The following is a 14,016-nucleotide window of genomic DNA, read 5'->3' as shown; positions in this document are numbered from 1 at the left end:
TCAGTAAAAATCTTTGCTGTTTTAGCAATTCTCTCTCAAAGTTTGTCACATAGGAGGGATCCCATGCAAAAACAGGATTTAAAGTGAAAAAAACCCCACAAAAGCAGATTTATTATCAGATGACGTATGAGTTAGCCCAACATTAACCCAGAAAGAAAGTAGAAAAGACACACAAAAGACAACATTCATTTTCAGACGACGTCGCTGTTAAGGTGCATTAACGCAACATTAACCCTGCTGGAAAGTCGACAAAACGTGATTCTTTTTACTTCCGGAAAATCCCCAAAGTAAAAAGAATTATGTTTTGCTGACTTTCTAGCCAGCTTAATGTTGTATTAACCCTGATGTGTCTGAAAATCAATCACGCTTTTGTGTGTCTTCTTAGGTTTGGGGGGATTGTCTTAAATCCTGCTTTAAATTCCATTTCTGCATGGGATGCCTCCCATGTGATAAACTCCAAAAGTCATCTAAACACAGGTTTCATGAAGCACCGAAGTGCATTTAAAGAGAGGATTTGTAATTTAGTGAACCAGTGCTGCGCAACTCAGAACTTCAGTTCCCAAGGTATTCCTAGATGAGGGACTGGGGATTAAATCAGTGAACAGGAAGGATGTCAGGGCAATGAACTCTCTAGAAGAAAATTCCAAGTACCTCACTAACAAACTCCAGAGATCCTTAAAATAGAACCATGTTAGTAAAGTGGTATAATACTGGTCTAACTGTGCACATTTTAAGGTTCTGACTGTCTACTCAGTTGTAGCTCATCTGTGGGCTTAGGCAGTTGTAACTCACTCAGGCCAGATTGTGTATGTGTGTGTGTGCTCCCAAAAAAAAGCCTCATAGTCTTAACTGTTCAAAGACATAGCCTCATTAGTCTGGAAAATCAGTATGCAAAGGAATCTTGTAACACCTTTGAGACTAACTGAAAGAGAGAAGGTGGCAGCATAAGCTTTGTAGAAGTCCCAGTGGGTTTACATGGCCCAGCCAGAATGCAAACTCTGCTCTCCAGAGTCATAATCCTATGCTCAAACCACTATACCACGCTGGCTATAGATTGCTCAATTATGCCCAATCTAGTGCTTGTAATGTCTGCTATTTATAATTAGCACTGTGGTAAAGGTTTTTTTTTTCCAAATCTCAATTTTAATTAAGCCATGCCACACCTCAAATTAGAGAAGCACGGACATGTTATATGGATTGCATAACATTTCACAGCAATTAACTGAAACTCAAATAAAAAGCCCTGTGTGGCAGTGCTAGAAGTGTACAAGCATGTTGTAAATTGGAGCAGGGAGCTCCCTGGCATCTGAGTTTTGAATCAGTCTTGACATGCTATGGTGCTGCGGATGGGTGCAGCATCAGAATCTGATAGTTTATAGCAGTGGTCCCCAAACTTTAAGAGATTTTGGACTGCAGCTCCCAGAAGCCTCAGCCATGTTGGCCAATGGTCCGAGATTCTGGAAGCTGAAGTCTAAACTCCCTTAAAGAGCACACTTTGAGGACTACTGGTTTATAGGATCTCGCACGTATCCATCGCTCCCTTGCTTTGGTCCCTTCATCAGCAAGATCTATCACCCCTGCAGGTAAACCATCTTGGAACGGCACCAGCATATTCACAACATTATGCTGGCATTTTTCTATGGCAAAGGTGTATGGGACCCTCAGTATCCACTGGAGTTTGGTTCCAGGAGCCTCCATGGTTATAAAAATCCATTGATACTCAAGTCCCACTATACATAAAGGCATAGTAATATGGCGTCTCTTACATAAAATGGGGGGGGGGGGGGGGGGAGGGGTTGTGAATATTTTCAAATCATTGTTGGTTGAATCCATGGATGGAGAATGTGTGGATAAAGAAGGCTGACGTTATCTTTCTCCTGTACTAAAAGAGCACCTGATCAGCTTGGGTGACATAGATCCAAAACACACTGCACAAATAATTTAGTTTGTGACCACTTTAACTGCCCTGGCTCAATGCTAGGGAATTCTGGGAACTGTAGTTTTACAGGACATTTAACCTTTTCTGTCAGAGAGATCTGGTGTCAAAATAAACTACAGTTCCCCAGATTTTCTAGCACTGAACCAGGGCAGTTAAAGAGGTCTCAAACTGGATTATTTCTGCAGTGTGTTTTGGACCATTGTCTTAGAATTCTATGATTTCTGAGCAAGAAGGGAAAGAATGTACTTACTTTTCCTCCTGTAACAAGGCAAGTTTCTGGAATTCTTCTTCTTTTGCAGCTTGTACTTTGCGTATTAATTCACGATCCTTTTCTGTTAATAGGACTTTGTGCCGCTCAAGTGTTGTCTTAAGTATTTCATTATCTGAACGTAATTCTGTACATATATATTTTAAAAGTAACTATCCAGGATTCATAATTATATTGCATATGTAAAATAACTGAAAATCCTTAGGTATAAATAATAATGCCTGCAAGAGCTTTTTTAATGGACTAAGAACGATTAATGTATGTTTTTGAAGCATAGCATTATATATGTTTATAACAAAGGATTTGCTTCTTTCCCTTCAAACCGTCGGTTTTATGCTGTATATTACTACATCTGTAAAGCAGACTTTTGTTACAACATTGGTTTCTCCCAAATGTGGTGACAGTATCACATTATGGTATCTATGCATGTTTATTTATCATCAATCTGTTCAGCACGTGGAGTGAATTTGCACATGTGTGCTAAATCTGCAGATATCTTGCTATTGTTTTCTATTCATATTATATGGTACTTCACAATACACATAGGCACACATGCACCAAAGGTGGGTGGGTGGGTAACTCTCAGCATTTCTAATAACATGTATGGAAATTATCTGTCACTCACTAACAGATTTCCCCCCCCTCCCAAATGTATTTCTGGAAATAATCTCTGTACACATGCACATATGTGAGTGCATAGTGATATGATAACTAGCAAAATACGATTTCAAAATTTAATTTATGTTTATAATCCATCGTTTTACAAAATTGCAAAGAGGCTAATAGTCCAAAAAAGAAGAACGCACAATAATACAATGGTATAATAACAGCAGCAGCTAGCGAAATAGCAAAATGCATGGTAATTTGAGGCCAGAGTTTCACTTAATAAATAAATGTATAAATATATTCTAAATATTATCATTTGTGGGAAGATAATGGAAATGTTGAGGTTGTGGTGATTTGAGGCCTGGGTAAGAACTTGCCAGTGACAAAATGACCATTTCTGGATCAGGTTCAGGTCCTCCTGCTTTTTGGTAGAGTCAAACCATTGCAGGAATAAATCAAGACTTCAAATGCAGAAAAGTGAAGATGTTTCAAACTTCTCCCACTCTGGAAGCCTCAAGGTCTTGAGTGGCTTTCCAGGCTGTGTAAGATCTCCATCTGATCCAGGCCCTTTCACACTGTACTGTCATAGTGCTGTGATTCCACTTCAACTGACATGGTTCCATCCAATGGAATCTGGGGGTTTGGTTACCGTTTCTTCGCTGCTGCTGCCACCTGGGCCTTCTTACCGGCATGGCCGGAGTAAAGGCCGGATGGGGGATTTGGAGGCCAAGAAGCCTCTAGCCTGCCACCTGGCCCTTCTGCGGCCGTGACGGAGGAGCAGCGCCAGAGGCCTCCTCGGCCTCCTCTCTGCCGCCACCTCTGTACAGGGGCCGGGTGATGGGCTGGAGGCCAAGAGGCCTCCAACCCCCCTACCCGACCCTTCCGCAGTGGCGGTGGCAGCAAGGAGGCCGAGAAGGCCTCTGGTGCTCCTGCCTTGCTGCCACGGCCTCCTCGCCACCATGGCCAGGGGAAAGGCTAGGTGCTGCTCCAAGAGGCCTCCAGGAGCAGCACCCGGCCTTTCCCCCGGCAGTGGTGGTAGTGGTGAGGTGGAGGAGCAGTGCCCTAGGCCTCCTTGGCCTCGTTGCCACCGGCACCTCTGTGCAAGGGCCGAGTGGGGCTCTTGGAGGCCGAGAAGTCTCCAGCCTGCCCCTCGGCCCTTGCACAGAGACGGCGGGGACGAGGCCCGGGAGCAGCACCAGGGCCTTATCGCCGCCTCGGCCTTCATGCCTCCACCACTGCCATATCAGGAGGGCCAGGTGGGGATATTGGAGGCTGAGAAGCCTCTGGGCCACCACCCGGCCCTTCTGTGGTGGCGGCAGCAGAGGCGTGCAGGCTGAAGCGGCAAGGAGGCCTGTGGCACTGCTCCTCCGCCTCCTCCCCACCACCTCCGCGCAAGGATTGAGGGGTAGCTTGGAGGCTTCTTGGCCTCGAATAGCTCCACTCGGCCCGTACGCGGAGTGGCGGTGGCGAAGAGGCGGAGGAGCAACGCCAGAGGCCTCCTTGGCCTCCTGTCTGCCGCTGGCATCTCTACTCAAGGGCCAGGTGGGGCTAATGGAGGCCAAGAAGCCTCCAGCCCGCCCCTCGGCCCTTGAACGGAGATGGCCGAGAGGAGGCCTCTGGTGCTCCGCTGTTTGAGAACACTTTAACTGTCCTGGCTCAATGCTAGGGAATACTGGGAACTATTGTTTTGTGAATCATTGAGCCCCCATGGTAAACTACCATTCCCAGGGATTCCCTAGCACCGGGCCAGGGCAGTCAAACCGGTCTCAAACTGGGTTATAGGCAGAACTGAAGCTGCCATACCCTTGATCTTCAAACTGCACAATAGTACACTTGTTCCCGTTCCCCCCCCCCCCCCTATTTGCAAGGGTTAGGGGCACAAGATCCCCTTAAATATGGAAAAACCACAAATAACAAAAACACCCTGTTTTTACCTGAGAGGACACCAGTCTAGGAATCTCTGCTTCTCCACCTCCTCGCGACCTCCACTGCTGGGGGAAAGGCTGAGTGCTGCTCCTGGAGGCCTCTTGGCTTCCAGGAGCAGCAACTGGCCTTTCCCCTGGCCATGGTGGCGAGGAGGCCGTGGCAGCAAGGCAGGAGCACCAGAGGCCTTCTCGGCCTCCTTGCTGCCACCGCCACTGCGGAAGGGTCGGGTAGGGGGGTTGGAGGCCTCTTGGCCTCCAGCCCATCACCCGGCCCCTGTACAGAGGTGGCGGCAGAGAGGAGGCCGAGGAGGCCTCTGGCGCTGCTCCTCCGTCACGGCCGCAGAAGGGCCAGGTGGCAGGCTAGAGGCTTCTTGGCCTCCAAATCCCCCATCCGGCCTTTACTCCGGCCATGCCGGTAAGAAGGCCCAGGTGGCAGCAGCAGCGAAGAAACGGTAAGGAGGTAAGGCGGGAGGGAAGGAGGGAAAGAAAGAGTGGGAATCATGTGGGTTTACATCAATAAGTATACTAGAGATTTAGACTTATAGAACTGAGCTACATAAAAACATCAAAGAAATTAATCCTAAATATATCAGTCAATCAGTTATTGTCTACACCACACAAGTTGATTCTAATACTCTGGATTTCTTGTGCTTCGTCGTAGCTGCTGGGCGTCCCGATGTTCCTTCATCGCTTGAATACGAGCACTTCTGCGGGGAGCCTGAAGTACTTGTCCCCTCTCCTGAGCTTCCTTCTGGGCCCTAATGCGTGCACTCCGACGTAGGGGGGGTGTCCTCATTCCCTCTTCAGCCATGTTCCTTTCACAGGTCTTCCTTGGCAGACGCAACTCTCTTGTGCCAATGTTCCTCTGGGCACACTGGTGATCCTGGAGTTGGAGGATATGGCCATTGAGTTGTTGCGGCATGAAGTCCATTTGTTGTGCATGGGCCTGCTGAACGATATTGACCGGGCCACCTTGGATCGGAACGCGGGGGTGAATCTGTGACCTATGAGTCCGCTACATGAGAGAAGATAAAAGACAAAAAGTACAGAATCCCTGACCAGACATTTGAAACTGGAAGATGCAGAATCCAATGGGTTTACCAGTGGTTTGGATTTTAGCATTCTTGTTGTTGTGTGGTTTCCAGTCGTTTCCAATTTATGGTGGCCCTGAGGCAAAGCTATCATGGTGTTTTCTTGGCAAGATTAGTTCAGAGGAGGTTTTCTCATTGCTTTCCCCTGAGGCTCAGAGCATGTGACTTGCCCAAGATCACCCAGTCAGTTTCATGGCCAAGTGCGGAACTGAACCCTGGTCTCCAGAGTCATAGTCCAACATTCAAATCACTATGCCATGCTTTAGCCTAAACATGCTTAAATCCTGATGAAATCAGTTGTATGTAGCACAGCATGAAATACACTGTCTTCTGATCCTGTGCATGTTTGCCTGGTAGGAAATCCCAGAAAGTACAATAGAATTTATTGTTTAGTATTATGGGAGTAATGCAGGCATGTGTGTGCACACACGTGCATGCATATTGAAACCTAAAACACATTGCTTACATTGACCTTCTCTTCAGGGTAGTTTTGCTCATGAAAAAAATTGAGATTTCTGTTCAGTTTGCACATACTGTATAGCTAAGGAATGGATGTACACATATTTTAATTCTGATTTTTAAAATTAATATAAGAGCATCATATATGCATTGGTCTGAATACAGGATTCACACCTTTTTTTAAAGACAAAATATACAAAATGTTTGTAAACACTGTACTGTTGTTCTATACATAAACACTGCTTCTTTTTTTGTTGATCCTTACAAACTTTTTATAGCTACATAAATGATTATGGCTGAGATCCTGGATTGGGAGATATAGGGGCTGTACATGCAGGCAGGGAAACACTGTCCCTCTTTGCTGCGCCGCATTGCTGAAGCAACTAAGCAGGGCGGCAACGCTACGCAGCAAAAAAGGAGCCATCTAGAGTGTCTCCTTTTTGTGGCGCGATAAGGGCTGTGTTGCATCTCTTATGACGTCACTTCTGCCCAGAGGTGTGTGGGCGCTCTGGCGCCCTTATGTCATGAGGCTGTGCCCCAGGTGGACGAGGTTGCAGCCTTGTGATGTAATGGCACCAATATTAGGGCTCAGCACATATAGATGCTGCACTGTAACAAGCCCTAATTTGGGAGTCAGGGCCTCACAAAGCGCCCATGTGTACTGCACCATAGTATAAAGGTCTGCTTCCCCTTTTCCCTCCCACAGGGTTCATCTTGCTTTGCAGGGACACCTCCTACCTGGCCATTTAATGACCAGTGGAGAGTGCAGGGTAGTGGTGTTTAGGCATCTGGCTATGCCTATAGCCAGACATCCAGCTACAATGTCATCCCTGGCACCAGAGGATTCCTGGGAATAATCAAAGGATGTCTTTGCTGTTATGCATCTAGCTAGAGGCATATAGCTAGACACTCTTTCACTGCTCCCTTTTATTCTCCACTGGTCAGTAAAAGTCATATGGCAGTATTACTTTGGTGTTTGTCACTAGTAGAATATCAGCCATCATGTACCTTTTAGATTAGAGATTTGGCTATGGAAAAGATAGGTAGAATGGTGTAGCAGTTTGAGCATTGGACTATGACTCTGGAGATCAGGGGTCTATTCCCTGCTTGGCCATGGAAACCGATTCTTATTACAAACTCTCATCTCCAGAAAAAAACGTGATAGGTTTGCCTTAGGGTCTCCATAGGTTTTGAAGGCACACAGCAACATATGAAATGGAGTTGCATTTGTGCTTTGTTTTGTTTTTTAAAATAAACATTTATGCTAAGTCATTGGTACTAGCATTTCAGTTTTAAAAAGTTCACATAATATATTGCTGCTGTGGCTCTCAGTTGTTTTGTTATTCATTACCCAGTGCATACAAGTCTGCTAACCAAAAATAGTCATTTGGTAATTTTAAATGGCATCTCAGAAACAAAGAATTTCTATTGGCATATATACTTTAGGTGAAGAATGTTAAGAATGTCTTTGCTGTCGCTTAAGACTGCAACTTTCTTGGTTCCTTGCCAATTTTACTAGTAGGGTAACAGTAAGATATAACCTTGCAGGACAATTGTAATAGTTATCACCTGTGTGGGGATTGTGTGTGTGAGTAGGTGCAACAACATACTGATGAAACTTTCAGAAGCTGTGTCTAGCACTTACTTGGTTTTCTAGGTTACTTTGTTCACATTGTTGGAATTTTTAGTTTCCTGAAAATGATAGAAGTGTAATCCCATATTCACCATTTTTGTGCCCATTCCCCAGTATTATTTCCAATGGAAGCAAAATGCTTCGATGGGGAACAACTGTAACTCAGTGTAAGAACAGCGGTGACTGATGCCCACTGATGATGTTGTGCCATAGGGCAGGTTTACATTGTCAAAGTCAATAGGCCTCCAAACATGAAGAAAATTACACCTAGGAGCAACAGCCATGATTACTGAATCTGAACTAGTTCTTAACCAGACTGTCCTTGTGGGACAATTATTGCTGTTAAACAGTGAGGATCCATTCCTCTGGAGTTGAACACAAAAAAATTCAGTTTCATGGCCAAGTGCGGAACTGAACCCTGGTCTCCAGAGTCATAGTCCAACATTCAAATCACTATGCCATGCTTTAGCCTAAACATGCTTAAATCCTGATGAAATCAGTTGTATGTAGCACAGCATGAAATACACTGTCTTCTGATCCTGTGCATGTTTGCCTGGTAGGAAATCCCAGAAAGCACAATAGAATTTATTCTTTAGTTCTGGAGATCAGGGATCTATTCCCTGCTTGGCCATGGAAACCGATTCTTATTACAAACTCTCATCTCCAGAAAAAAATGTGATAGGTTTGCCTTAGGGTCTCCATAGGTTTTGAAGGCACACAGCAACATATGAAAAGGAGTAGCATTTGTGCTTTGTTTAGGGATGCCATATCCTGGTGGCCCCCGGCACAATTCCGCTTTTGGGGCTCCCCTGCCTGCCCTGGTCCGGTTCTCCCCCAACCCCGGCCTTTGTTCCGCCTCCGGGACTAGGTCAGAGTATTCCAGAAACAGGATACCATGATTCAGAATGCTTTCTGCTACTAGCTTCTAAACTCACTTCATAAAGGAAAAGCATTCAGAGAAGAGTACCTGAAAACTTTAATACCCAACTTTATATGGGGATTGACAGTCCCTAAGATAGACTGGTGAGAAAAGTATTTATGCTTTCAAAATCAAGCGTTTATAATAAAGCCGATGCATATTGATGTCTGCCATGTTCGTTCACTGACATGTGTATAAGTATAAAAAAGGAAGAAGGGGGACATGTCTTGTTGCGTCTTTAAGAATAATAAATGTATTTATTTCAGCATGATCTTTCATGGATTAAAATATAGAGAAGAAATTGATATTAACTCACAACATTTCATACTAAAATAAATCACTTATTATTAAGGGTCCAAAAAAATCACCTACCTTTTAGTTCCTTTGTTTTTATAGTGAAGCAACTAATATGGCTTTGCTGTTGTTATTGTTGTTAACTGCTGTCAAATGGACTTCAACTTACAATAACTCTATGAATGACAGACCTCCAAGTTACCTTGCTATCAACAGCTCTCCTCAGGTCTTACAAGTTCACAGCTACCTACAGTATTTTTTTTTTAAAACAAAGTGCTACAAGTATTTCCCAGCTAGAAGGGTAGAGCAATGGAATATACAAAAGCATACAGCTAATGACAACAAGGCCTCATACAATTTATACAAGTAAATTACTATCAATATATTTTAAATGTTGATGGTGTCGCAAACAGAAGTTTTGGCAAGGTTTGGATTTCTTTTAGAAGATCACCAAATCCTTCAGTTAAAGGAAATCAGGGTTTGGGATTCCCCATTGAGGCACATCACAAATTAACAATTTGAATCCCAAAGAATTAAATTTCTGAATTTCACTATATGTCACAAAGCAAACAGCAAAAGAACTCTGAAAGGATGGGGAGGTTCTGCCCCCCCATTTCTTCTCCTTTTTCTTTCCATTCTCTCCCCCACCAAATTTACTGCCTCAAAGGACTGAAAAGAAAACTACATTTCCCTAAAGTGCTGACCTTTCCAGTCTCCAAAAATGGAGATGGGAGACGCCAGCGATTACTCACCTGCCTCACTAGGTGGTGTGCCACATATACGTAGTGGTGGTGGCGGTATAGGCTGTATAGCCGAGTGAGACCAAAAATAATGACAGTGAACACATGAAAGGCACCGAAGCAGCCAATTCTCAGAGGCCATGGCTGGAACCACAGGTAGTATGTAGCAACACTTCTTTGAAAGAGCAACAAAATGAAAGCGAAGACCAAAAACACACGAAAGTCAGCCATGTCTCTGCCCTAGGGCTGCCAGAAGCCAACTGCCTAGGCCTTCTGGAACCTTATGTCTCATGCTGCCCACCTACTATGACCTCGGGGCTATGCAGATCTGCCATTGTTGGCTCAGTTCCATGGTTCTCATTCTCAAGTCAAATGTGCAAAGTAGGGCTTTCCCCTTTTCCAGCTAGTGTATCTTGAGTATAGAATTATGTCCTAAATTCCCTGACCAAATATGAGCAGAACACTTTTCTTTGGCCACTCATTTCACCAAACTGCGGGAACTGTTTGTTCCTAAAGTAGAGGAACTGTTTAAATGCAGCAAAGTAAGAAATGAGATGGAGATGGTCTTTTGTGGTACTGAGTGTGAGTGTGTGTTAGTTCTGACAGTCTAGTGCACAGGAGAGTTTCAAATTAAAGATAAAAATGATTGAATTTAGTTTGGTTTTACTTAGATGGATTAACAAATAGTTAAACCATTTGAGGACATAATCCACTGGAAAAATTGTCCTGTGCAATAAGAGATGTATAAATCTTTTATGGAGGATGATGCTCTGCTTAAAGAGTCAGTCACAACAGCAATAAAATACACACAGCATATAAATATGGGCTGGTAAAGTTGGAAATGGCTTAGTGGTTTGAGTGCCAGACTATGACTCTGGAGACCAGGGTTTGATTCCCTGCTCATCCATGAAACCCACTGGGTAACCTTGGGGAAGTCACACACTCTCAGCTTCACGGTAAGGCAGTGGCAAAACTCCTCTGAACAAAACTTGGCAAGAAAACCCTGTGATAGGTTTGCCTTAGGGTCACCAGAAGTCGGAAACAATTCCACACAACAATTACAAAAAAAGTTTGAAATGTGCTGGCCAGATGTAGTTCACACCTATCTTCTTGCCAGCTATTAACATTTACTTGTATTTTTTCCCCCCTGGAAACTTTAAGCTGCTTATATAACAAAAAGCGTGACTATTTTATACTCAAGTGAATGGAGGCCAAGGACACAAAAGTGTCCTTGAAATCTGTCAGTTCAGGGCCTTTGGATCTCTTAAAAACCCAACTGTATCAACAAAGCTTTTGATCTGTCACCAGCATGAACTGGGTGGAATTTGCTCAGTTGCAAACCCTCCATGACAAAGATACACAGATGACATAGCCATACAACACAAGGTGATGATGTTGGCAGAAACAGTAGCATGACCAAATCCCATACCCATTCAGATCATTTTCATGCTTTTTTTTTTTTTTTGACAGAACAGCTTTACACCATCTCTGGACCCTTGGCTTGGGCCCGAGTTACTTGAGGGAACGCCTCTCCCTACACAATCCGCCCTGCACCCTCAGGACAACAGGGAAGAACTTACTAGACTACCCAAAGATCAGATTATCTGCTACTTCTAAAAGAGCATACACAGCTTTGGCCCCCTGGTTATGGAACAATCTGCCGGAAGAGATCCTTCTTATTACGACTTTAGACACTTTTAAGAAGGCATTAAAGATGGATCTCTTCCAGTGGACTTACCCACCTGACCTTCTATAAAGAACTATAGAAAACCCTACTTCTGGTTAAAATGGCATAACCTGACCGCCGCCCTGTGATTGCTGTAATGAGATTTTATACTGTTTGATGTTTTATGATGTGTATTTTAGATATGATTGCCATTGTATGGAGATTTTTGGGTGTAATCTCGCTTTCATCCATTAGGAGAAGCGGGAAAATACAAATAAATTATTATTATTATTATTATTATTATTATTATTATTATTATTATTATATCAACACACTGACTGGACACCTGGAGAGTACCATTCCTGCTATTAACTGTGTACAGATACAAGGAGTATGTCCTCCAACTGCTGCCTAGGCCTCATTCCTCTCCCTCCATATCTGCCCTTGCTCTTCACAGGCCCATCTCCCAGAGGCATGGGATACACACCCCATTCTGTGCCAATGTTCCTGGCTGTTTGTCTGTGGGGTTCCCCACACTGTTTGCTTCAGGCAGGCTCTTGTTCCTTTACAAGCTCTGTAAAAGCTATTCAACACATGTACAAGTTCTTTGCATGGAACTGGTGTCTTAAACGAACCTCCACCTTGCTTTCTGTTGAGCCACTGTCCATGGTACATGAGCACTGCTGGGGTGACTGGTTGGTAGCTTTACATGTGCCCCCCCCCCTTCAGGTTTCCTTGATTCTATAAGCCACACAGTAAAGGTGTTGACTTTGCCGCATGTAGTGTTCCTTTGTTGGGAGGGTTTGCTTCCCCACAGCTTAGATGGATCTGGCTTCATGTCCTCGGGAGGCAGGGCCCAGGGTGGTGGTGGACCTTCTCTCTGTTCATACCAGTGTCCTGGGTTGTGGGAGGCAAAGTAGACAAGTAGGATGGATGCTGTTGCTGGTGTATGAAAGAGAGAGGGATGGATAATAATAGAGCCCTGGTGGCGCAGTGGTTAAATGCCTGTACTGCAGCCACTCACTCAAAACCATAAGGTTGCGAGTTCAAGACCAGAAAAAGGGCTCAAGCTAGACTCAGGCTTGCATCCTTCCAAGGTCGCTAAAATGAGTACCCAGATTGAGGGGGAATTCTGGGAACTGTAGTTCTGTGAGACATTGAGCCTTCTCTGTCAGAGAGCTCTGGTGTCACAACAAATGACAATTCCCATGATTCCCTAGCAATGAGCCAGGGCAGTTAAAGTGGTCTCAAAGTGGATTACTTCTGCAGTGTGTTTGGGGCCAGAATTACCTAATGATGGATCTAGCTGCTGTTTGCGCCTGAGAGTGAACAGCACTTATGGAGCTGTTTTGTGGTGTTTACAGAATGCGTTTGAATAACCCAAACAACTCCCTTTTGCCCCTGTTATTTGAGTGGAGGGGAGGCATACTAAATGCATGTTGCCTCGTTTTCCTCTGCGGGACTCAAACCTTCCATCCCATACCAGGGAGCCAAGATTGGGGTCAATTTCTCCTTCTCCAGCTCCCTGTCCAACCCTCAAATGTCATGTTTTCCCCAGTCTGGTGCTGAATTTCAATAGGGATGTTTGTAACAAAATGTTAATCGCACAGTTCTCCGTCTCACTGCAACGCTGCTGAAAGGAGGGTGTTGTGGACTGGGTTTATGTTGCAATGCAGGGGAATGTGATGGGCATGTGCAGATCATCTGATGGTTCTTCCTCCCAAAGGCTCCCTCCATGGATGAATGTGAGACCTGGCATAGTCCAGTTTGTGGGTGGTTTTGGTGATGTTTCAAGGGGATATGTTTCCTCCCCCCCACCATTTTTGCTTTGTTGTCTTATGTGTTCCCTACAGCTTCTAACCATATGGGATTTGAGGGTTCATACCAGCAGTGTACCTCTAGTCCTGGTGGATGGTAAGAATAGGTTTGGTTGGCCAGAGACAGCCATAACCCAGTTCCCAGTTGACATCCATTGTAAACTTGCAGACGGGCCTTAGATGAGTCACTGTTTTTGAGGCTTAGCTCTCTCCCCTGCAACACCCACAATGTGGGGCTGATAAAACTGACCTGCTATACAATATCATGTTAAGGATTACTAAAGTAATCTGTGGAAAGTGCTTTGGGCATTCAACATGTGCTATACACGTTAATTGATGGTGATCATGACGATTGAAATATTTCAGTCTGTGGTTTTTATTAATCACATTTGAAATATCCTTTTGTCTTCAGGTCACCTACTAATTGAGTGCAAAAGTAAAAGGTATTTACAACTTGTTTTCTGCTTGAGTTTTCCAGACATGATGAAAATGTATATCTCCTTTTACCCTCCATCAGATTTCTTCAGCCTGGTGCCCTTCAGATGTTTTGGGCTACAATTTCCATAATCCTCAGTGGGGTAGTGATGGGAGTTGTAGTGTAACATGTTTTGTGAGCCGCCTTGGGTCCCTTTCTGGGAGAAATAAAATAGATAGATAGA

Source organism: Sceloporus occidentalis, unplaced genomic scaffold (assembly GCF_023333645.1).
Source record: "Sceloporus occidentalis isolate IW3139 unplaced genomic scaffold, rSceOcc1.0.p SCAF_3, whole genome shotgun sequence".
Taxonomy (NCBI): domain Eukaryota; kingdom Metazoa; phylum Chordata; class Lepidosauria; order Squamata; family Phrynosomatidae; genus Sceloporus; species Sceloporus occidentalis.
This window is presented reverse-complemented; position numbering follows the sequence as displayed.